This window comes from Emydura macquarii, unplaced genomic scaffold (genome assembly GCF_026122565.2).
Source record: "Emydura macquarii macquarii isolate MOO-44397 ecotype Brisbane River unplaced genomic scaffold, CSIRO-AGI_Emac_v2 contig_312, whole genome shotgun sequence".
Classification (NCBI taxonomy): domain Eukaryota; kingdom Metazoa; phylum Chordata; order Testudines; family Chelidae; genus Emydura; species Emydura macquarii.
In genome coordinates, this window is record NW_027130449.1 from 9,337,481 (window position 1) to 9,360,517 (window position 23,037).

Consider the following 23,037-nt stretch of genomic DNA (forward strand, 5'->3'; position numbering starts at 1 on the left):
TTGGGTGGAGACCCATGTCTCACTCCCTTCTGACTGGGATATTTCCAGGCTGCCCAGCTCCCTGCTTTCACTGTGTTATTCCCAGCAGAGCAGGCTGCCCGAGTGTACCTGCTTGCTTGTTCTCCAGAGACAGTTAACAGAGTGACTGCTCGTGGTTATTGACACCACACAGGGGAGGACTCGGTATCAGTAATACCAGAGGGAGCATTCTTTGGCGGTTAGAGAACAGGTGTGGGAGTCACGGTGACTCGGTCTCATTTCTGTCTTTGCCACTGACTCACTCTGGGAATTGAGGCAAGTCACCAAACCCCTCTGTCCCTCACAGCCATACCCCGCAGAGAGGGCTGGGAGAGAAGAGTGAGACTTCACTGCTGGAACAAGCAGGGTTGGCTAGGACGCAACAGGCAGCTTCAGAAAGGTCCAAAGCTCTACAGAGTAGTCACTTCTAAAGAACGAGGCGGGAAATTGCTTGAAAACTTTTAAAAAAACACAGCCCAGCTTAATCCACGTTCCTTCCCCCAGCTGGTCATGGAGTCAGGTCTGCAGGATGAGACCAACCACTGTGTGCTCTCTCTCTGAACTACTCTACCTGGAAAATAAATCAGTGGTTGGGAACGTCTGCACTGCAGATCTGTGACCAGTCGAGTGGAGTTTAAAAAAAAAAAAAAAAGCAGCAACAACAAACCACAGCCACATATTTGATAAATGTATCAAAATTTTCTCTGGGCAAGAGAAGGAAGATTGATCTATTTATTTCACTTACCTCTTTAGCAGAGTTAGAAAAGTAAAGTGACTTCTACCAAGGCAACCTAAGAGAGGCAGTTTATGGCCAAAAGCCTGGTTTTGCTCCTTTTGATATCTGCCAAAGCTGGAAGTGAAATAAATAGATTCATCTTCCGTCTCCTGCCCAAAGATTATTTTGATATATTTAAGAGACGCTCAAAGGGTCTTTTGTCTGAGTTGAGGAACAAGCTGTTTAGGAAGCACTCTGCAAGACCCCGGTGGGCGAGGCTGGTTTGTATGTTGTGTTGGAGCAGGAATTTCCATGATACTAAGTGTGCACTTCTAGGAGAGCTGGAGTTTACATGCGAGAGCACACATGAAAGAAGGCAGCATGCCAGACTAAGAACACACACAAGAGAGCATGCGGATAATGCTTTTGAGAGAGCACAGCAGTTAGCATGAGAGCGCGAGAATGTGCTCAAGAAAGCAGGTGGAGCAAGCGGGCTAGTGTGCAAGGGTAAGAACATACACAAGAGAGCAGGTGTGGAAACAGGCAAGAGGGGCCAGGTCTGAGACAGTCCAAGATATTGCGCATGCATGTGCGACAACAGCAATGTGTGTGAGAGCGCACGCGTGTAAGCATGAAATGTGCCAGCGTAGGAACATGCACACGAGCCCACGGGCTTTCCTCCCATGAGAACATGGACTTGGGTGCACAGGAGTTACGAGCACAGAGGTGGAGGTGCACGTGAGCGCACATGGGTTACCGTGCCCTGGTGCGAGTCTATGGAGCAACGGAGAAATCTGGACCAATAAATAAATGCATCTCCCAGAAAAGTAGCTCCAAAGCATGAATCAAGGCCCTGATGTTACATTGCGAAGGGATTTATTTGTACGAGTGAAGGTTTTAATCTTGGTTGTAGCATAGGAGGCACAAAAAGATTTCAAACCAGAAACGCGTGTTTGATGAATGGTTTAGCACCAAGCAGCATCCAATTAGAGGCGTGGTGCTGCAGCGTGGCTAAGATGAAAAGTCACCCTCCTGAGAGGGTGGGAGAGAAGGGGCAGCTCCAGTGCCCGTTTCCCTTGCTCACAGTAAAAGGCCAACTCCGGAGAGACTCAGAGGAGGTGGGTGGAGGGGGAGGGTAAGTAGCCAACAACAAATATCACTGAGACAAATTCCACCGTGCAAGTTTTCTGCCAAAATCTCTAGTCTTCCTAGCTGGGTCAGGGTAGCAGGATATCAGCCCAAGGGATTAATCAAGTAAAACTCCCTTTCCAAGACCCAGCCCAACAGACACAGAACCACCGCATTCACGTGGCTCCCATCCCTGGAGTCAAGTCTTCAAGTGTGGGGACCCCTCGGCTTCCGGGAGAAACATAGCGTCCAGGCCTATGTACGAACACCCCATCAGACAGAGGCTCACAAACAGTTCAGCACCTGGGCTGCACCTATATTCTGAGGGGATGAGAAGAGATCAAAAGCAATCAGCAGGCTTGTCCACACCTCTAACCTAGCAGTGCTCTGGAACTACTCCCGGAAACACCTCTCCTCATCTGGGATGCTTGAATCCAGCTGTGAACTCGGCATGACCCCATCCCGGGGTGGATTTTCAATTGGTCTCTCAGTATTGGCTTAATGATGGTCTCCGCCAAATAAATGGACTTCCCAGGAGCTGAGCTCTGCTCACACTGACGGCCTGTCATCCCGTGCATCACCTCTTCTTCTAGCCACGAGCCCAGTGACACACACCCTACTGCAAATGCCACCTGTCTGCACGGATCATCCCGGTTCACCAGTTCCTGGCCCAGCTACGACGCAGGGCATCCTGATCCATTTCAAACACTCTAAGCCTTGGGGAACATCATCTACCCGCCGAGGTGATTTCACAGCCTCCATAGCACTGTAGTACCTGAGCACCTCACAGACATCATTGAGTACATCCTCACAACGCCTCTCAGAGGTAGGGAAGGACTGTCCCCCTTTTACAGATGGGAGAACTGAAGCTCACCTAGATTAAGGGATGTGTCCAAGGTCAGAGAAGGAGTCTCTGGAAGAGCAGTGAATTCAATCCAGTTCTCCCGAGTCCCAGTCCAGTATCTTAACCACATGAACATCCTCCTGGTGCTACCTGAGTTTACTTTAACCCTATCTCTGGACCACAGCTTTTCCATCTTACCCTGGCCCTGGTTCCTGTAGGATTCGCTCCAGTTCAGATGTGCTCCAGCGTGATGAAGCTCTGTAGAGTTATGTGTCAACGCAACTCATCTCAAACCAGCTCCAATCCCAGCAGGCCTCTGACTATCCCAGATGGCCACCACTCTTGAGCCCAGCTTATTCTGTGTTCCCAGCTGTCAAACAGCAGCACAGCAGATTCTAGATATATACTCCTGCCCCCAAAAGAAAAGTTACAAACTCTCCGTTTACCACCTCACTCCCTGCCACAAGTAGCGTGGCCTTTGCTTGGGAAAACCTGATATAAAGGGGAGGGGGGCACAGAGTAGCTTTTGTGGGTGAATGAAACCAGTTATTCATGTCACCTTCAAGCTGTTTTCTCTCCCATTCCTGCTGTGGGAAAGCAGTTCTCTATGACAACTGATCTCTCATTCTGGTTAATGAAGAATTAAATCCTTAATGTAGCTGTGTTTTTATCCCCCCCTCCCCCTCTTATAACAGTCTGCTTTAAATCCACATCCCAAAGGAGCTGAATAAAGAGGGAAGCGGAAATGCTGAGATGCCTGATTTACAATCTGGGCAAGAGCAGGCCTGTTCTGTGCTAAAAGGACCTTGAATTAAAACCTCAGCTCCTGCCTGGTTCACAATTGCCTTCTGCCCTGAAGACATGTCACTTAGGAAGCTGCCTGTGCTGAATGCCCAGCTGTCTCCACTTAGGAGATGTCTGCACACCTGCTTTCCAGACAAGGCAGAGAGAGCGAAATAGCAGTGTAGCTGTGGGTGGCAGGGGCAGTGGATTGGACTAGCTGCCCCTGTGCACACCCAGGGGCACCAGGCAGGTTTGTGCGCAGGTGGCTAGGCCGTGCGGCTGCCACAGCTCCTCTGCTATCTTTAGCACACTAGCTTGAGTGGAGCTAGCGCGTCTGTCAACCCGCAATGGGATGCACGCTCCCGGCCGCAGCGTGAGGACACCCTTGGACAGCTGCTTCGCCAGAGCCACTCCCCAGCTGAGAAGGATCTTGCTTTCACAAGGCAGTTTCACACCTGAATCTCAAGCGCAGGTTTTGAAAATCATCCACTGGGACCATGTTGTTGATGATCGATCGTTATATTCTGACCGTGACACGCGCGTGTGCGCGCGTAGGCGTGGACTCACACACGTCCACGGGCCTGTAATGTGCAGAGGATGGGGTCTGGGAGGAAGGCGGTTGGATAGCTGACACAGCAAAGAAGAAACAGGGTCACCACAGCCCCAGACCTAATGCAGACCTACAACAGCTTGGCTTACCATCCAAGAGGCTTCTCTCATTCTTTCGAGAGGTAGCTTAGGGAGAAAACTTAGCACAATCAGTGCAAATTGACCAGGCAATAAAACCTTTGACAATTTGGAAGGAAATTTTGGCCCAGGATGCCAGAACAGACTGCTGTTCTTCAGAACAAGATCCTGAGATCCTTGAACCTTGAGATCTTTGGGGGCAGATCTTCAGTTGGTGTAAACAGAGCGATTTCCACCTGAACATTTGCCCACTTGCATTAACACTGCACAGATGAGACTTCAAAAGTTAAGGTTTCATGCCCTTTGTCACAGCCACCCCATGTGCTGCTCAGATTTCTATTTACCTCTTTTAGAAATACAAAGGGTGGAGCTGTTCCTCTGGGGATTTGAACACGTGGCCGCTCTTCACTCAGTGCTTACAATGCTAAGGCCCCCCTTCCTTTCCCTTTCTATTCCTCTCTGCACCCAGCCTGCTGCCGTGCCCCTAACCCACACAGCATCCCAGAGGCATTGTTGGGCCCGTGGTGCTAGGAGAAAATTATCCCTCTGACTCTGGCCCTATCATCTCTGAGAATCCAATAAAGATAAAAATCAACAGCCACTCGCTGTCCCAGACCTAGGAACTCGGAGAGCTCTTCATCCAAAACTCCCTTGGCTGGCTGATAAGGGAAACAGCAGCCCTGAAATCTTTGCTCTATCTCTCCTCCCTCCTTCTCCCCTCCGCCTGCCTCCATGCTCTCATGGCCTCCTCTCAGGAGTCTTTCTGCCATTCAAGTGGAAATTGGTCTCTGGGGAGGAGAGGGGGCAGTGGATTCTCAAACGCCTCTTTCTTGAGCTGACAGCAGCCTTTTCAACCCAAATGTTGCTCAAAAGGCCCATGCAGACAGATATGTATTTTATGAGAGCCCCAGAATGAAATATTCCTAAAAGCTCCTTTTCTTAAGCACTCTGAAATAATTAAAGTCTTCCATCAAATTACACCAAAGATCTGTCTGTGAAAAGCCTTTAATTTCCATGCACTTAATGTAACTTCATCCAACAGATGAACTCTGTGGGCTTTTTTTACATTATTTTTTTTTTCAAAAAAAAATATCATGCCGGTAAAATTTAATTTGATTTTAGCCTGACTAGAATGTTGGAGTATGCAACATCCTGTCAGCAGATCACAGCTGCAGCGGTAAATCACAAACCCACCAGCTTCAACACACCACGTCCAATCAGTTCGGGGCCTGCAGGAGCGAACTCCAAGCATGCACATAAGTCCTGCACCGGGAATGCAAAATCACCGCAAAACTTGAGCGTCGGAGCCTTCCCTTAGACACTCCTCCATCCCAGAGACCGAGGCGGACCAAAAAGAACAAATATCTGGGCAAAAGCTCACTCACGGCGGAAGAGTGAAAGTTTAATATTTATTAAAATAGGTGTGTGGATGGGGGAGCTGCCAGTTTAACCATTGCCTCTTAGGGTTTGTTTACACTGGAGCAGGAGTGGGGGGACATGTCCTAGTTTTGGGACAGGCTAGCGGCCTGTGTACGTACCTAGGGTCTTGGATGGGAGCGTACTCGGGGACGGCTGCAGCCCTGCTACCATTTTTAGCTCACTCAAAACTAGCAGGCATCCATCTGCCCGAGCTGGAAATTACACCTCCAGCTCCAAGTGTAGATGTACCCTCAATGTCACCGTGATTTCTGGCAGATCGAAATAGTTCCTTCGGGCATGGCGGCTCTGGGAACTGATGCACTACGGGAGGAACCAGCTGTTTCCCTGCAGAATACCTGGCCCATTCTGAAGGCTGCCGATTGAGATCTGATACCATCGTGAGATGGTGCAAACTCGGTGAACTTTCTTTTTAGTGCTAAGAGCTGCAACCCCGGGCCCATCGAAGTCAATGAGATCAGGATTTCACCCTGCAAGTGTACATATTAGCAGCAGATTCTTTAGTAATGCTCCACAGCCTGTACTGGCTTTTAGAAAAAGGGCTCTCCGGATTTCATCATCATTACTGACCCTGCACGTTAGTCTCTTAAAGACTATTAAGTGTTGCACAGTCCCCAGACTGTGTGAGGTTTATACATTAGCATCTCAGAAGGGCGAGTTTAAGGAGATTGAAGACTGGGATCCAGAGTGCAGGAGAAGATATCCAGAGGCTTTCCCCTGGGCTCAGTAAGCCATGCCTTTCAATACAGGCAAGAGGGAACCATCCACATGCACCATGCTCCTCACAGATTTAAGTAAACGGGTTGAGAAAATGACACAGCACAAGCAGATCACACTGACTTCGCTACTTCAGCTTCTAAAGCGCTGACGAGGCCCCACCATCCTTCATAGAGCACTTGAGAGCTGCAGTTGCAAAGGGCTACAGAAGAACCAACCATCACCGACAACCAGTACAGTTAATACTAAGATCCTAGGATGAGCTGCTGGGACAGATGTAGTTTCCTGATTCAGTGGGTGCAGGGATGGGAGGCCACGGAGAGGACGGTGGCGTCACAGAGGAGCCAGGCCTGTGGGGTCACTGCCCTTCTCGAGAAGATCAGGGGGGCTCTGCCCTGTATGCATTCCTGACTTACCTCTCCCTGAGTTCCAGCCCCACTGCTGATGGGGGTAGTATCCCTGACCTAGCTCCTATCTCCGGGCTCTTGGCCTGCTGGGTCACCTCCAGTCTGGCGCAACGTTGCAACACCATTCGCTCAAGTTGGCCCATCCACCCCTCTGCCGAACCTGAGACAGGGACCCCGTGCAAGTGCGCCCGCTGCACTTTGGCTAAGCCAGGCTGGATTTCCGTGCCCCCCCAAAGCACTCCGAACATTCGGTTTTGAGGCTGGAAAGCCGTTCTGCTGCAGAATGGATGCCCGGAGGGACCCAGTCCTGCAAGCTGCTGGGCCGTCCAGCTGCAAGTGCAGCACATACTTCGCTTCAAGCACGTGAGCAGGCCCGTCGACTTCAATCAAATTCCTCATGCGTGTAACGCGAAGCATGTCCTGACGTGCTTGGCTGGATCGGAACTGGAGCGCTCAGCAGCTTGCTAGAGGGAGTCCAGACACTGCAGACCATGCAGACCTTGGCTCTGCACCTTTCGTATCGCAGTGAATCGGGAAAGCGGTCAGAGCCCAAACCTATAATTTACTGGCCTCTGTGGATTAATCTCAGACACCCCCCTCATGATTTTATAGCGAGTATTTGTGCTTTAATTTCCTTTTTTACAGCAGTATTAAAAAGGGAAGGTTTTAGAACCCTTCCTCAGTGAAAACACTCCAGGGGCAGAGGCCTATACGGAGGCTGGACAGATTTGCGTAATCTGCTTGTCATTGACAATAGCGGGGGTGCAATGGTTCCTTGGGGGGCAATGGACTAGATTCATCCCAAGCATAACTGCACTGAAGTCAATGGAGTGAAAGCAGCCGTGGACCTGGCTGACGGGTCAGTAGTGGCCTGGCTCCTACCCGGCCTGATCCAAAGCCCACTGAATTGTGTTTCCATCGGCTTCAGTGAACGCTGGATGACGCCTGTCAAATACTATTCATCCATAGCAAACCTTCCTCACCCCACCCACTAACCCTCCCACAATTCCTCCACGTCCTTCCATTCGAAAACCCTGCACCCCTCTCCCGACCATGACATACTGCCCCATTACCACCCTCCCTCCGCACTTTCCCCCTCCTCAGGGTGCTTCCCCAACCCGCACCCCTGCTCCCACTTTAAACCTACTACATTCAGCTTTTCAACAGCGGCATTCAGAGACGGCAGCCAGAAGGACCATCGTCGTGGTGACACACACGCAGGTATAAGAGCTGGCAGCAGGAATATGAATGTGAGTAACTCCTCTGGAATCATTACAACCCATTATTAAGCTGAACCTAGGGGCTCCTTACTGCTTGGGTTACTGACCCAGCAGCAGCCACTGCAATCTGCCAAGTAGGTTGATACATGAGGACTCAACCTGTCGATGATGACAGCTTGGTGTTATTCCAAACCACCACATCAAGGTGGTAATAGAGAAGCGTCTGCATGTGAATCATCATAAAGCACAGGTAGTTATGGCCTCCTTCTTGAGAATGAGGGCGCACTCAGGCGGCTGTGACAGCCCTTGAATCACCCTGGCTGATCCCATCAAGTTAGTTGAGCAAAATCATCCCTAACTTGAAATCCGGACAAAACATTTGACAGAGAGCAATCTCTGCACACATGGCACTGAAATGCAGCTACCTCTGGGGTGTAGGGTAGCAGCCAAGTGGAGCACAGAGCGCAATGGAAGAGGTAACTGTGGCCAAAAACAACTCAGCAAGCTCCTTAGTCTGGTGAAAAGAGTCAGGGGATCTGTAACGTTCACACTGCCCTTATAGAAAATGTCCAGACCGCCCTTATGAGAGAAGGGCCCATAGAATTTATTAGAGAGTGATGAGGTAACCGTAGAATTTTTAAGCCAACCTATAAGATTCTATGCATGCAGTGTTGTAGCCGTGTCAGTCCCAGGACATGAGAGACACAAGGCGGGTGAGGCAATATCTTTTACTGGACCACCTTCTGTTGATCAGAGACACAAGCTTTCAAGCTTACAGAGCTGAAGAAGAGCTTGTCTCCCTCACCAACAGAAGCTGGTCCAATAAATGATATTACCTGATCTCTACAGCAGGCACAAAATTAGCCAGTCAAATTCTATGGGCTAGAGCAAGGAAGTGGCCTTCCCACCCTGCTCCCCAAATGAAGTTTTCACAGGAGGTTGAAGGTCAAACGTACGCCCTTGTTGGGGGGTTGCCTTCACAGGTAACAACCAGCATTGAGCCTCCAAGCTCTCTCTCTAAGTATGGCATTCCCTGCAGAACTCCTCCACCCCTTGTTCTCTCTCATGGGAAAGTCACCACTGTTTTTCTTATGCCTTAGTGGAACTAACTCACCTCCTCTGCCACAAGTCAGCAGAAACTGCTCCTCAGATTTATTATTATTTAGATTGTGGTAGTATAACACACACTCACCAGAGAGTTACAGTAGTATCTGTAGGCCCCGACCCCCTTGTGCTAGGTGCTGTACAAACATACAAGGAAAAGACAGTCCCATGCCCCGAACAGCCTGTAATCTAAGGATACAATGAGAGACAGGCAAACTGGGGGGGATCATAAAGTACCAATGAGACAATTATGCTGAGTGAGAGAGGCAATGGTCACAGATTTATTGCAGGGTTCCAACTCCTGCAGACAAAGCAGGAAAATCCCTGCATCCTTCAGTGGTTTCATAAATCCTGGCACCCTGTTACAGATGCTTCAAAAATTATTAGAGAAACCAGTAAAAATATTCTGTTAAGTTACATGGCTTTCCCGAGTCATTTCCACTGAACACCTTTCATCTCATTCCTATTAAATTCTTTAAGTCTTTTCTGCAAGGGGAATACTGAAATATATATAACTAGAACCAACAAACCAACCATTTAAAAATCAGCCAAACCACAGTGGGGTTAAGATCATACACACAGCCACAGAATACTGCTGCGAGGGCGGGGAGATGGAGCCAAGTGCAACAGGTAGGATGTGCCATCAAACAGCTCTAGGGGCTTCATTTGAGCCTATTATCAGCTCAGACAAAGGAAAGAGAGAGAAAGAGTTGGCACATTGCTGTTGCATGCGAATGAGGCCTAGTGGGAGGATGGGAGTAGGGTTAGTAGGTTGCCAGAATGGGATAAATTCATCAGAGTTCTGACTGGGGAAGGTTGTTCAGATACTGTAAGGAACATGCCCATTCATCAACATTCAAAAAGTCAGTAAATACTAAAAACCTGAAGCACAAATTACTTATGGCTTGTTTGTTTGTTTGTTTGTTTGATCTGGTTTTTTTCCTTTGACAAAGGGGATAGAATGGAGGCTATTTATACCACACCAGTGGAAATAGCAGCACCAGGTGATGTTTATTAATAAGAAGCTGGAAATAACTTGGCCACTCTCTCTGGGATTTCACTCATTTTCAGATTTTCGTTTTCATCAATCAAAAGTTTAAAACATTCAAATATGCAGAGTGGATGGATGCACCGCTGCCCTCCCCCGCCCCTCTTTTTTCCTTCAATGACTTTGCCAAAGGAGAAAAATTCACATGTGGCCAAGGACAGTAAGATTTGTTGTTTTAGCCCGTTGTTATATTTAATTATAGATGTGATATAACTTGTACGATCGCCTTCCATTTCTGGAGTGAATTACACAATCAACTGCCACCACTTGTATCTGCCCACACCAGTTATGTCACAACATAAGGGCCGGATCCTGCTTACAGTCATCGCCCGGTACAGTGCTGACGACCGTGAGTAATCTCAGTCACACCAGTGGACAAAGCTTACTACTCCAAGTGGTCTCAGTGAAGTCACCTTAAAACCTAGTGTTCTGTGTGGTCGAGTCCCACGGACTAGCATGAATGAAAGAGGCTTTTACTTTTTAAAAAATATATTTAAAAAAATATAAAAGCTGAGAGTCTCATAAAATAACATAACTCCAGGGTCTGGGGTTTTTAGGAAAAAAACACTCCCAGTATTGTGAGACTTGCAAATCATGAGACTTGGCAACAAGATCCCATTAGAGGACAGAAATTGTATTGTCGGCCGAGCATAATTTCTTTCCCCATGACTGGATACCAGCCTTGGATTGTCCAAGGATATAACTCGGTTACAAGGACATGGCTAAGTCCTGTCTACACTACATCTTAGCATTGTGTTGAAGCTGAGTTTCCTGGCACTGTGACAGCTATTGCACCGCTACGATTTAAGGCCCAGACTCTGCAATCAGATCTATGTGGCTGGATTCCCTCACCAGCACAGGGTTCTGCTGAAATCACAGAGCTCTGTATTGGCCCAGGAGTAGCACACAGGGGTCAGATTGCAGAAACAGGGTTTCAGTCACTGACCTCCCTTTCATTGAAAGATTTTCACCTGCAGACACTGAAGAGCAGATGGGGTTTCCAAGACACAAGCAAGCAACATGCACGCACATCGAGTGCTATAGAAATTAATATACACAACAGCAGCTCTGAGTTAAATCCATTGTCCTTGTTCAGAAGGGTGCTGACCCCAGCATATCACATGGACATTCACAATACTTCTGACTGTTTTACGGGTTAATCAAAGACTTCAGCTTCCAGCCATTCCAGAGACTTCACAAATGCAATTAATCACAACAATTAATGTTCCATGGATCCTAGAGACAGCTACCAGTCAGGAAGTGAAGAAAGAAGAAAGGTTTCCCAGGCTTCTGATATGTTCCATTTAACTAGCCCTCTTTCCCATAACAGATCATCTCCCACCAATGTCAAAAAAAAAAAAGCAGCAGCAGATGTGGGTTCAAGGACATATCACATCCTTCATCATCTTCCCAGAAGGAGAAGAAAACCTATTGTACATCTCTATTTGCTTTGTGCGTGACATTTCAGTTACCCAAACAAAAAGAAAAAGCGGGGCATGGGGGATAAGGATTAAGACATAAAACTTTACGGATTGATTAAAAATTATGCTTTGAAACAAAATCCTCTGGATTCAAAACCGTGTATTTCAAAATATAAAAAGATGAAAGAACACAAGAAGCACACGGAGGAATAAACAACCTCATCTCAGAGCATATATTTTGTCTTCATTATTCCACGGAGAAGGTGTTAATATACAACATACAGTGTATTAATTTCCCTTCGAACTTCCAAATGTGAAATGTATCATTAACACTCATGTTGTTTTCAATTAGTTTGCTGTACTGGCAGGTTTTCTCACAAAAGTTTGCTGTGTTTTTGAAAGTCTCAGGATCATAAAAACTAGTTTGGGTGAAACTCTGGCCCATCCACCACATACAGAGACCTGCTGCTGCTGAGATGCAGTGGCACTGAATTACCATGGCTATAAGAAATATGTTCTTTGGTGCCAATGATAGACAATGGGTAACTTTTTCAAAAGCACCTAAATGATTTAGGAGTCTTAATCCTATTTTCAAAAGTGACTCTGGCACTTAGAGCCAGATTTCCAGGGGTATTTGTGAACCTAAAGATGTATATGGGACCTAGTTTTCAAAAGCACTGAACAGGTAAGGCACCTGTCTGCAATTTTAGGCATATAAGTACCACTGGAAATCTGGCCTTTTGGAATCTAGGTCTCAATGAAGGTTGATGTGATTTAGGCTCACAAGTGCCCAGAGTGAATAAAAATAAATTCATGTTTTAAATCAGATTTTTAAATTTCAATTAAATATATTTTTGTTTTTAAAAATAAACCAATTTAAAATTAAATTTGAAATTAGGACAAATCTATGTTAATACTTAAAGTCATTTAAATTAAATAAAAACAATAATAAGCAATACTTGCTTGCTACAGTGGTTTTAAAGAAAGTCAAATCACTGAACTGGCAGAAATCACTGGCTAAGCACCTGGAACTAAATTCGCTGAAGTGTTAAACCAGCTTTTGACAGCAGTCACTCTTCTGCAGGTGAAGAGAAAATAACCTCTTCATTTCAGTTCATTCAATTAGTTCAGTTTAATGACTAGTTCCTTCAAAGTTAAGAAGCAATAGAAAGTTGAAAAAGCAGGAAAACTTGTTTTCCTCTTCCAATCTATGAATAAAAACTACATGTGAGAGGATGAGATCTACTAGCTCTAAAATCTTGAAAGACATGGCGACAAGAAACAATCACTCAATCAGTTCAACAATTACAGGCAATACTTCCTTTCTTTAATAACTCAGCTTTAAAAGCAAAACCTGTTTTGATAAGCATTTTTATGTGTCTAGAATGTTTAAGGTAGTTTTATGTAACTAATCAAAACAAATTTTGAAATACTGTTTTTGTGTATTTTAATTGAACTCCAATTTGCATCCAAACAGAGCTTGACACACAATCATAAACATTGATCTTCTAGTAAATTGAAATGCCTCATTCACCGTTTTCTAACATAATTAAAAAAAAGTAAAAATTAAGAATAAATGTATGGTTAAGCTGTATAACCACCTACATAAATGTGTGTAGATATAGAAAATCCTCTCAGTTAGGAAAAAATAGCTAATCTAGTGCAAAGTTTATATTTAGTTGCAAATCAATATGTTTAAATTGTTATTAACCTATGAGAATCAACTCCTCCGCAGGAAAATAACTAAAAAGTACACATGCCAGACAAGATTAAAACAGGATTTAAATCACGGTTTCCTGCTTGCTGATTTAAATCAATCCAACCTCTCAGTGCCTGTAACATCGTAATCAGACTGTCCCACCTTAGAGACCCTGTTGTGACAGGCCTGGCTTCCTACCCTTCACTCTGGGTAGTTCCAGTCATGGTTAGACTGAATCTCTGGCCTACAGCCTCACAACTCCCAACCATGCGCACAGCTCAGTTTGGCACTTGTCAGCCCTTTCGCTCTAGAGACCCATGGCCAGGAAGTTGGCGAAAGTGACTCAAAAACAGCATCTTCAAAACAAAGCCTTATTTATGCATCAACAACAGATGCAAAGCACACAGCACAGAGGGTAAAACGGCAGGCCTAAATGCATGACTTCCTCCTCTAACTTTCCATACCAGCTTTTGTAAGTACTCCTCTGCCCAGCTAACTCCATTTGTGGCAGGGAGAAGAGGACTGCGCTCTTCACACCATCTCTCTCACTGTCCGTGTGCTCCCCACCTCCACGCCTACACATGCCTTTTGCCTGCCCAGGCACATATCGCTAAAGATTTAGTATAACCTCCTAGGTTCAGCCTGGGAAAAGTCAACCTTGCCAGTCCAGCTGGAGCCAGCCAGGGAGCGTTCCCTCATTGAGAACTCCCATTCTGTGTTTCCTCCACAAGTCTCATTTTTGCCATTGTTTCGTTTGCTGTTCATTTCCTTCTTATTTCCTGGTATCCCGGCAGGATAGTCCCACCCAGATAACCCAGGTGCACATGAAATGTATGAATTAATGAATTAATTAATAATACAGATATTTCCCAGTTCTCCACACAAAGGGTCAAGAGAGGAATGAAAGTATCCTATTCAAAGCGGCCCCCGGGATCAAGGGAGAGACAGAGTATGTAGTTTATTTCAGATGGGGGGGCGGTGATTAAATAGATAATATGGGTTCTGGTCTCTGTTTCTCCATCACTGCATTCAGCTGTAACTTACGCTCTGCTTCCTATGACCGCCTATGGAGTGCAACAGCTGCAGTGCAATACACTCTGGTCATGTCGCCAATCTCTCCAGCCTGCCCCCTATTCCAGGAATTAGGAGCAGAGGCTGGCTCCCGACAGTCTGTGTACAGACAGTATTCCTTGGGGGTATTCCTTGGGGGTCCTCTCAGCGTGTTCCCTGTATGGCTCCAGAGCAATGGCCAATTGGGACCCATACTTTACACTTGTATAGATTCAGCACATTTCATCTCACAGCCCTTCATAAAAGGTGGGTGAGTGTTACTATTCCCAAGGAGGAATGGACCTACACAGGAATTTGAAATTATTTGCCCAAGGTTATACAGTACGCCAAGTAACTGAACTGGAAATTCAATCCAAGTGTCCTGAAGTCCAGCCACCTGTTCTAGTTCAGGCTGCCCTCTCCACTGAACTGCAGAGGCTGGAAAACTCTTTGCACTGATGAGCTCACACAGCAGATCAGAAAGCAACAAGATTTAGATGTTTCTCCCCAAAGTGAGAAGCAATAACCAAAAACTCCCACCTAGATCAGGACTGAGACAGATACTGAGCCTTTTCTAATTAACAGGAGTTATATGCATCGCTCCCTAACAGTGGCAGAAAATCCCATCTAATCCTCTCATTATATCACGCGAGCTGTTTAACAAAACAGTCTTATGTTTAAAGATGACACTTTTAGAGACAGACGGGGCTGCCTGCCTTAGCCTAAAAATTACAGCCAAACTTTAGATGGCCCCTTCCCTATCACCACACACCCTTTAGGTGGCTAATACATATCTGGCCCAAATGGTTTAATATATAAGATGACTAAGGCAAAGTGTTCTGACATGATCTCCAGTCCCAAGGCATGAAGCCTCACGCTGGAACAGGTTGCTATGGTTGCCAAGACTTAATGCAAACGGACGTAGGTAAAGAAGAAAGTAGTTTTAAAAAAAAAAAGTAAGACAAATCTGGGCCTTTTGCCATGAAAAATGTGAAGTTGTCCTTGACTCCAGTTGCAAACGAGGCATGAAACATATCAAAATGTGATATTCAATATATGGATGTATTTAATATTTTATGAGACTGGAAATCTTGTTACAAAAGGTTTGGACAATAAATCAAGCAATGAGGCCAATTTTTTATTTTTTTTCCCCCATTGTGAGTTAAGTTTGAGCATCTGTATAGTTTGCAGGAGGAAAAAAGAAAAATCCCTGTGCTCATAAAATCCCACATATGAAAAACAGAGATGACCGCCTTAGCCATCAAGAGTAAAGATCATCACAAATCACACTCTTTGTTCTGTTTAAACACTGATCTTTATATGATTCTTCTTCACTGGGGGGTCCTCAGAATAGGGCTTCAGTAGTTCACAGACCTCATGCTAACCCCCTGCCCAGAGGTGAATTTCACCCTGTAGTGTTACCAGTTAACTCTTTATGGTTTGTGATTTCTAAATTGTGGTGCATGACGGGTCTCATGAGTCACATGCATTGTTTCTGCTCACTGATTGCAGAGCAGACTTTTCAAGCTGCAGAGCACTGAACAATAAGCCGTGCTGCCAACTCTCATGATTTGATCATGAGTTTTGTGATATTTGCTATTTTTCTTACAGCTCCTGCTCCTGGACTCAAATGATTATTTGACTGATCTCTAGCCTTTGTGGTAGTGGAGAAAAGTTTGAAAGCCTAAAGTGAGTGCACCCTGAAGCATCAGAAGTTTCTATTTGTTGCTCTCTGAACTATCATTGTAAAACAGAATCAGTTCCTTTTGAATGTCCGACTCCCTTTGCAATCCTGGGTTCCAATTCTGTAATGAATTTGTGTCACAGTCCCCAGAATTCCTCATGGATCCAATTGTTCAGGACCTTGGTTAGCACAGATTCAAATATCTGGTTCAACTTGCACTATGGCCAATGCCGAGCATTAAAATATCATGAGTCCAGCTCCCAAAAGTGGTGTGATTGGCTTAAAAAGCATGATATTTAACATAAAAATAAAGGAGAGGTTCTTTTTACTTCCTTTTAGTATTGTAGCCTTTTAGGTGCACTCAAGTCACATTTGCAACTTGCTCTCTTTAACAAGGAGGGCTGGAATTTAAGTGATAGCTAAAATTCTTCCCAAATCACAGGATTCCAGGAGCTGGGGATTTAAGAAAGCACACCAAATATTGCAAGACTAGCTACTGTACTTTGATTATTAGGGTTCTTTATTCCCCTCTCCCTCTGGTCATAATTTTTGTAGTTTAGGCCAAATTTTCTGTTTTCCATTTCTGCACAGTCTCTTCCCTTTGCAGAGATTATTGTAATGATCAGATAAGTAGAGATTTGAGATTCTCTTTCTTCCGTAACCGTGATCCTAGCCTGCCTGATACAAAATTTGAATCCAATATAAAAATGGAATAAACAATTTTCATCTTTTATTTAATCCTCAGACTATGGCCTCAAGACATAATCCACAAAGCAAGTAACTCAGTTCTTTGTGACTCAGAAAGAGACAGAATGATCACTGAGCAATCGTCTTATGAGATACATGTCAAATCCAATCCTAGAACTCCAATCATGGCTATTGATTCCTCTATACCTTTCTTCAAAAGACTTTTAAAACCTCCTAGCTCCATGTCACAGCTGATGAAAGCAAAATAATTAAATTTGGGGGGAAAATATACAATCAACTTTTGATCCATCGGGGGAAGTACAATTCCTATATAAAAGGACCCATCAGCACGCCTTCTAGGAGAGAGATCAAACACATTTTCCCCATCCTCTTATTTCCAAATTGCACACACATACATGCTTTAAACTTTATATTACAGCCTCCAGTTAAGCCTTCTTGTGAAAATGAGTAACACTGAAAAGGTCATATCAACCCTTGGAAGGTCGTATCAAGAGTGAGGAAAACAGATCATGTGTTAACTAACAAAACTGTAAATATCATTTGGCATTTAATGCAGATAAAGGCTATGATGTTTAAATTATGTCAGATAATCACAATTAGTCAGCTAGATACAGTTAACCCTGCGAGACTAGCAGATTTGATTTTAAGCAGCACACTACTTGTCTGCACTGAGTATCAAATCATATTTGCCATCATGTTAGTTAACACGTCAGTTAACATATCTTATAGCACAATCCAATTTCAAAGTGAAAATCCATTTCCCAGATTGCTTTGTAGCAGGCTTTTTCCTTCCCTCCGTTTCACAGTATACTAAAATACAAGAGACCAAACTGATCCATTGAATTTCAGTGCGGTTACACCAGGGATAAATCTGGCCTAATAGTTCTTACATACCTCTCGGCCATCTGCTTGCCCCTGAAGTATTGTTCCCTAAATATATTTTTATACTTTCTTTCCAGTCTACATTTAAATGCCCCAAGCAATGGAGTTTCACTTGGAAGTTTAATGCTCTATCTAATAGATTGCACTCTATGATGTTTACATACTAACAGCGGCTGTAGGCTTAACAACACTCAGCAGAGAGACAGAGTCCCTGATCCATTCCCCTGTACACCACGCCAATAAAGTTTAACCTTCTTTCTACACTAGACTGAACTGGGATACCTTCCTTCCTCCCACTCACCCTTCTGCCCTAGCAACAAACAAGAACTCTGAGCACCCAGGTTAGCCTAGCCCAGGCGTGAGCGTCCCCACTGCTACGCTCTACCCGAGTTACTGTGTCCTCACTGCTTCTGCATCTGACTGTGCGTGTCTGGCAGTACATCCACTAATTCTCTGGGCTGCAGCTCTCAGCAACTCTCTCCCGGTCAATTGTGGGAGAACTTGCCTGTCCTTTGGGAGAATAGTGGCCAAGCACTGGAGGACTACCAGCAGTTGAGGGATTTAGCCTGTGTCTTCACTGGCCGGGGGTCAGGTTCCAGCCTGACTTAGAGTGGAGTAAGTAGAGTTCTAATCCATACCCCCAGCAGGGTAAATTTGGCCCAAGATTGAAGCACTTCCAAACCCAGGTAAAAGCTTTGTAGATAGCAGGGGAGGATGGGCTAAAAACTGGGTGAGAGCCCAGGTTAACCGTACATTCAAGACATACCTCAAATCTCTCACCGACCCATCCTAATACTTGAAACTTCTCTTAATTCTTGGTCCAGCAAGTGAACAATATGCTCGGATCCATCCTAACTAACAGCCAGCTCCTCCACTCAGGCGTCCTCTCAGCACCATGCAGACTCCAACAGACCTATTCCACCGCAGATCCTGACTCCAGCACTCCAGGAAGGGTGCACAGGCATAAATTCCCCCCCCCAAACCCAACTGCCTGCATCAGCCTCTGATTCACTTGGTTTTTAATCTCTTGGAAAGGGGAAGGGGGAGAATAGTGGAGGGGAAAAGGAAAAAAAAAAAAGATTATTTCCAACTGACATGCTCTGCCTTAACAACTCCATCAGTAAAATGTACAAAACACAATGTCTTTATTCATTTAATCGAGAAGTAATTAGGAGCCAAGAACAGGAATCTGAAAATGTAGACGTTATCCTTCCTAAGAGGAAGTCAGATTTCTAATTAGTGAAGGAAGCAGCTTTACAGGGATTCTCTCTCCAAACAGCGGTTGCTGTGTAATCGATCATCTGTTTTAACATTTCTCTTTCTTTTCCTCTTCTGCAGTAAAAAGGGCATTTTGAACTACCTCTGTAGTTATATAAAGAAGGCTGTCTTGTGAAATTAAAAAAGGTGGAGCAAGACTACAGTCAAACGAGATGATGGGGGGAAAAATGCTCTATAAATTCTAGAACACCACACTAGCAAAAATACCAAAAAAAACCCCCAAAAGCCCCCAAATCCGGTTTTTAATCTGCTAAAGCAGCCAAGTAAAGCCAAGTGGCAATTTTTTTCTCCGTATCCAAAAGAGATGCTGCAGAAGCTGACCCTCATCACCCAAGCTCAGTATTTCTCCAGCTGTACTTCCCCTTCCCCTTTGCCCACCCAGCACGCACCTCACCATGTCCATTTTCAGACCGGTCACGCCAAAGGACATCAAGTTAATGGAAGGCAGGCAGAGGGAATGAAGACTACCAACTTCATCCAAAGAAACATTACGCAGAGAACCTCACCTCTCGAATGTCCTTCATTTCAAGGGAAGTCATTCATATTAGCCTAAGGTGTCTCAGCCTCGGGTATGCAACTACCCTGATTTTCCCATACTGCTAACAGGGAGGAAGACACTAGCTAGATGTCTCCCACGGACAGTCTAACAGGGTGGCCTGTCCCTTTAAAGGGCTAGACTAGCTAGCCCTAGTCAATCATCAGACACAGCCCGGAAGAGAGTAAGTGATTCTAAAAGGCGGCAAGTGGCTCAAGTGAGGGGGAACAGGGAAGCTGCAAGGATGGACAGTCCCAGGGGAAGGACAGACGGCTCTGGGTGGGAGGCCCTGGGAGCTGTAGCTGAGTAGAAAGTCCCAGCGGGAAGTTTTGTTTTCTTTTTGCAAGTCTGATCATTTGGATGCAGAATGAATCCCAGTCTCAAGGGTCAAAGATTAATTGTGCATGGGCGGATAATTCCCCAGGCTGGTGAGGAAGTTAGTGTATTACAGTGTCCCAGGATGGAAGAAACTGAGAACCACTCTATTAGACCCAAAGTTACCTACATTCCACAAAAATTGTCTCTTACTATACATTCACACAACCCCATACCTAATGAGCCCCAGTCACAGTTGTGGCCTCTTGGCATTACCGTAATACAAACAACAACAACAGTTGTTATGATGATTGTGTTGTGTGGACACCCAAGAACTGCCCGGGCACCTGCCAACTCATTTCACACAGCCATCAAACTTCTGGTCACTATCAACCCCACCTGAATTTGAACCGACTGTGTGCAGTGAAAAAAAAAAAAAAAAAAAAAGACTCCACTGTGCTGACTTTACTGAACCAAATACTGTCCTGGAGGATTGATCACAGCTGCTAAAAAATAAACGAAAATCCAGCTGTCAGATCAAAACAAAATCAGAGCGACTTCAGTTCCAAGGCAAGCATCACACAAGCAAGGCAGGTGGCCACTTTTCATCTCACCTGAAGCATTTGACCATTTTGTTGCTCACGGAAGAAGCTGGAGGGGTCATTTAAAAAACACTAAGATGAAGAAGATTTGCAAAATCAAATACAGGAAGGTAACTTCTTCAGCAAGCTTCAAAAATCCTTTGCATTAAAGCAACTGCAGCTTTAGATACCCAAGCTGGTTCTCTTCCTCCCACCCTTTTAATTCTGGATTTTTACATGAATTACTTATTTCACCCCCCTCCAATACACTAAAGAGGCATGTGCAATCCTCTGCAGTGAAGGAAAGGTCTGCAGTTGGCAAAGGGAAGGGGAAACATGAAAAAAAAGGAAAGGTGCTCCAGGCAAGACAGAGACCATAGCTCTCTGTAGACAGGCAGAAGAAAGGCACCCATGTTTAAAGATCCTGCTGAGCGAACAGAGCAAATCAGGAAAAGGAAGGATATTCCCAAAGCAAATTACTGAGTTTTCTGAGCTATGCTTCTCTGAAACGTATTCAGATCCAAAGAATGGAGTAAGACGCCTCGGTGTGACATCACAGCGCTTCGCCGCGCGGCACCGACAGAAATTACTGCCATGGCCTAGAGGATCGCTCACAGCTCGATGACGGTATCTTCATTATCAAAGTGAAGATACAGAGGCGGGATCAGGTAAGTGGCTGATGTAGCCTTCTGTCCCTAAGGATCACGGATTCCATTTCCTTCCATTTCGGTCCCTACCATTTTCACGATGGCCAAACTGAAGCATCTGCCAGAGGAGACTTATGTTTTGTGCGCGTTTGTAATCTGCCTTCTATTCTTCATAACAGAAGCCAGTGAAGTCTCAGACCAGTTGCCTGCTGCACATTATCACTTCCAGCACCGATTGGTCTTCTGCTGTAGCCATCAACAAGGGGGCTAAGGAGGGAGTGAGTAATGGAGATTGACCTCCCCTCTCGTACCTAGAAGAGGTCCCATCTAGGACAGGGCTGGGGGAACATTAAGTGGACAAGCTTGCTGTGCATTTCCCCATGCCCTGCCTATTCTGTGGACACATGGCATCAGTCTGCAAAATTGCCAAAGAGAAGCACTGTGGCCCAGTGGAGAAAGCACTGGATTGGGAATCAGAAGAGATGGGTTCTAATCCTATTCTGCCACTGTTCTGCTGTGTTAATTTGGCCCCAGTCACTTGTTCTCTCTGCACCTCAGTTTCCTAATCTGTAAAATGATTTGACCTTCTGCACCGGCACTGAATTCTCAGAAAAATAGGAAAGTGAAAAGGATAGCAAGTCAATCAATGTAGAAGGAGATTTAGTCACCATTGTAGATAGGAGGATGAAAAGGGGACAGGAGTTTCTTTCTTTGTTTTTACAAAAATTTCCAACTGGTCCAAAAAAACAAAAACAAAACAAAACAAAACACCAAGCCATTTTTACAGAAAAGTGTCTACTAGCTCTGTCTGGAGAGCTGTAAACAGGGATAACTTTGGAAAGTTTGCAGAGTTCTTTTGATGAAAAGCGCTGCAAGACCGTAAAATGCTCCACGTGGGACCGCCAAGTCAACAACAGGGATTCAGTCCTGCCGTTACGATGCAATCTACCACAGCAATCTCTGACAAAGACCAAACCGTGTCAGATAAGCACACAGGCACCTCAACGCTCACGAGACAGCATGCACACGTGCTGAGAGCAAATCCACGGAGAACCACCCAAATATACACATGGGACATCATATACAGACAAGGCAATCCAGCTACGTTTGTGTAGGAGTTGTATTTACGCGCACGCACACATGCAACTCAGGCAGACGCACCGCTATGCTGACAGAAAGCTAGCAGAGACATAGATAAACTGTGTGCACGAGATACCTTATAAAAAAAATACACCCACAAAGGCAGTTCAAGCTGAATTGGCTTCTCCTCCAATCTGTGCACTGCAGCTCCCAGTTCTGGACACGAAACTGAATGTCATGAATATAGTTTGGCAGGAGTCGGTCCGTCAAGTGACTGAAGAGGGTTTTTATACTAAGCCCTGAAGAACTGGGACAAAAAAAAACCCAGCATCAGAGTTGGGATTAGAATGATCTCTTAATAATTCAGACATATTCATTTACGTCAGGACAAACCGCCTGATGGCAATGGTTTCTTATCACCCTACGTTTGTCTGCCAAGGAAGGTAGGTAAGGGAATTTCCGTCCATGTAACCAAAGGGAAGTGCAGACGCCTGAAGAATCCATGCTACCCCCAGCACACCACAATGCAACTCTGCCAAAGCATCTCTCTCCAGTCCACAGACTGAGAGACACTGAGCAGGGATTTTCACACAGACGCAACAACACTGAGTCAGCTAGGAGGGCTCTCTGAGGAGAGCTCTAGTATTTGACAGCTGGAACGGTTTGTATAAACCACCGCCTCCAAGTGACCCCCCCCGAGGGGTCCCAAATGCACTGAAACACATTCATAAGTACGCCCACTGTCAGAGAGTTGCTTACACACATACAAAGCCACACACAAAATCTACACACGCGAGAACACACACACATGTTCAGAAAGACACTCACAAATACAGAGAACAGACAAAGGCACACCCCTAAGTGAATAGGTCACATATGTGCGTGCATGCATACACACATAATACAAGTGCTAAACCAACTCACTTCCAAGTCCCAAGTCACACGAGATGGAACAGACATGAAGACGAGCAATCACTTATATACAAAGCGGGACAAGTCTGTATAGATATTCAGGACACAAATATCACACAGAGGCAAACCCAACCTGG

General features: G+C 45.3%; 1 protein-coding gene across 1 annotated transcript in view; it reads right to left on the reverse strand.

Annotated features, from left to right (window-relative positions):
- Positions 1-22,174, reverse strand: part of GRIK4 (glutamate ionotropic receptor kainate type subunit 4) — a 200,787-nt gene extending 178,613 nt beyond the window's left edge. The window contains exon 1 of the mRNA XM_067564827.1: positions 22,125-22,174. The gene's annotated coding sequence lies outside the window, so the exon portion shown is untranslated. The remainder of the gene's footprint in view (positions 1-22,124) is intronic.
- Positions 22,175-23,037: the final 863 nt, after the last annotated feature.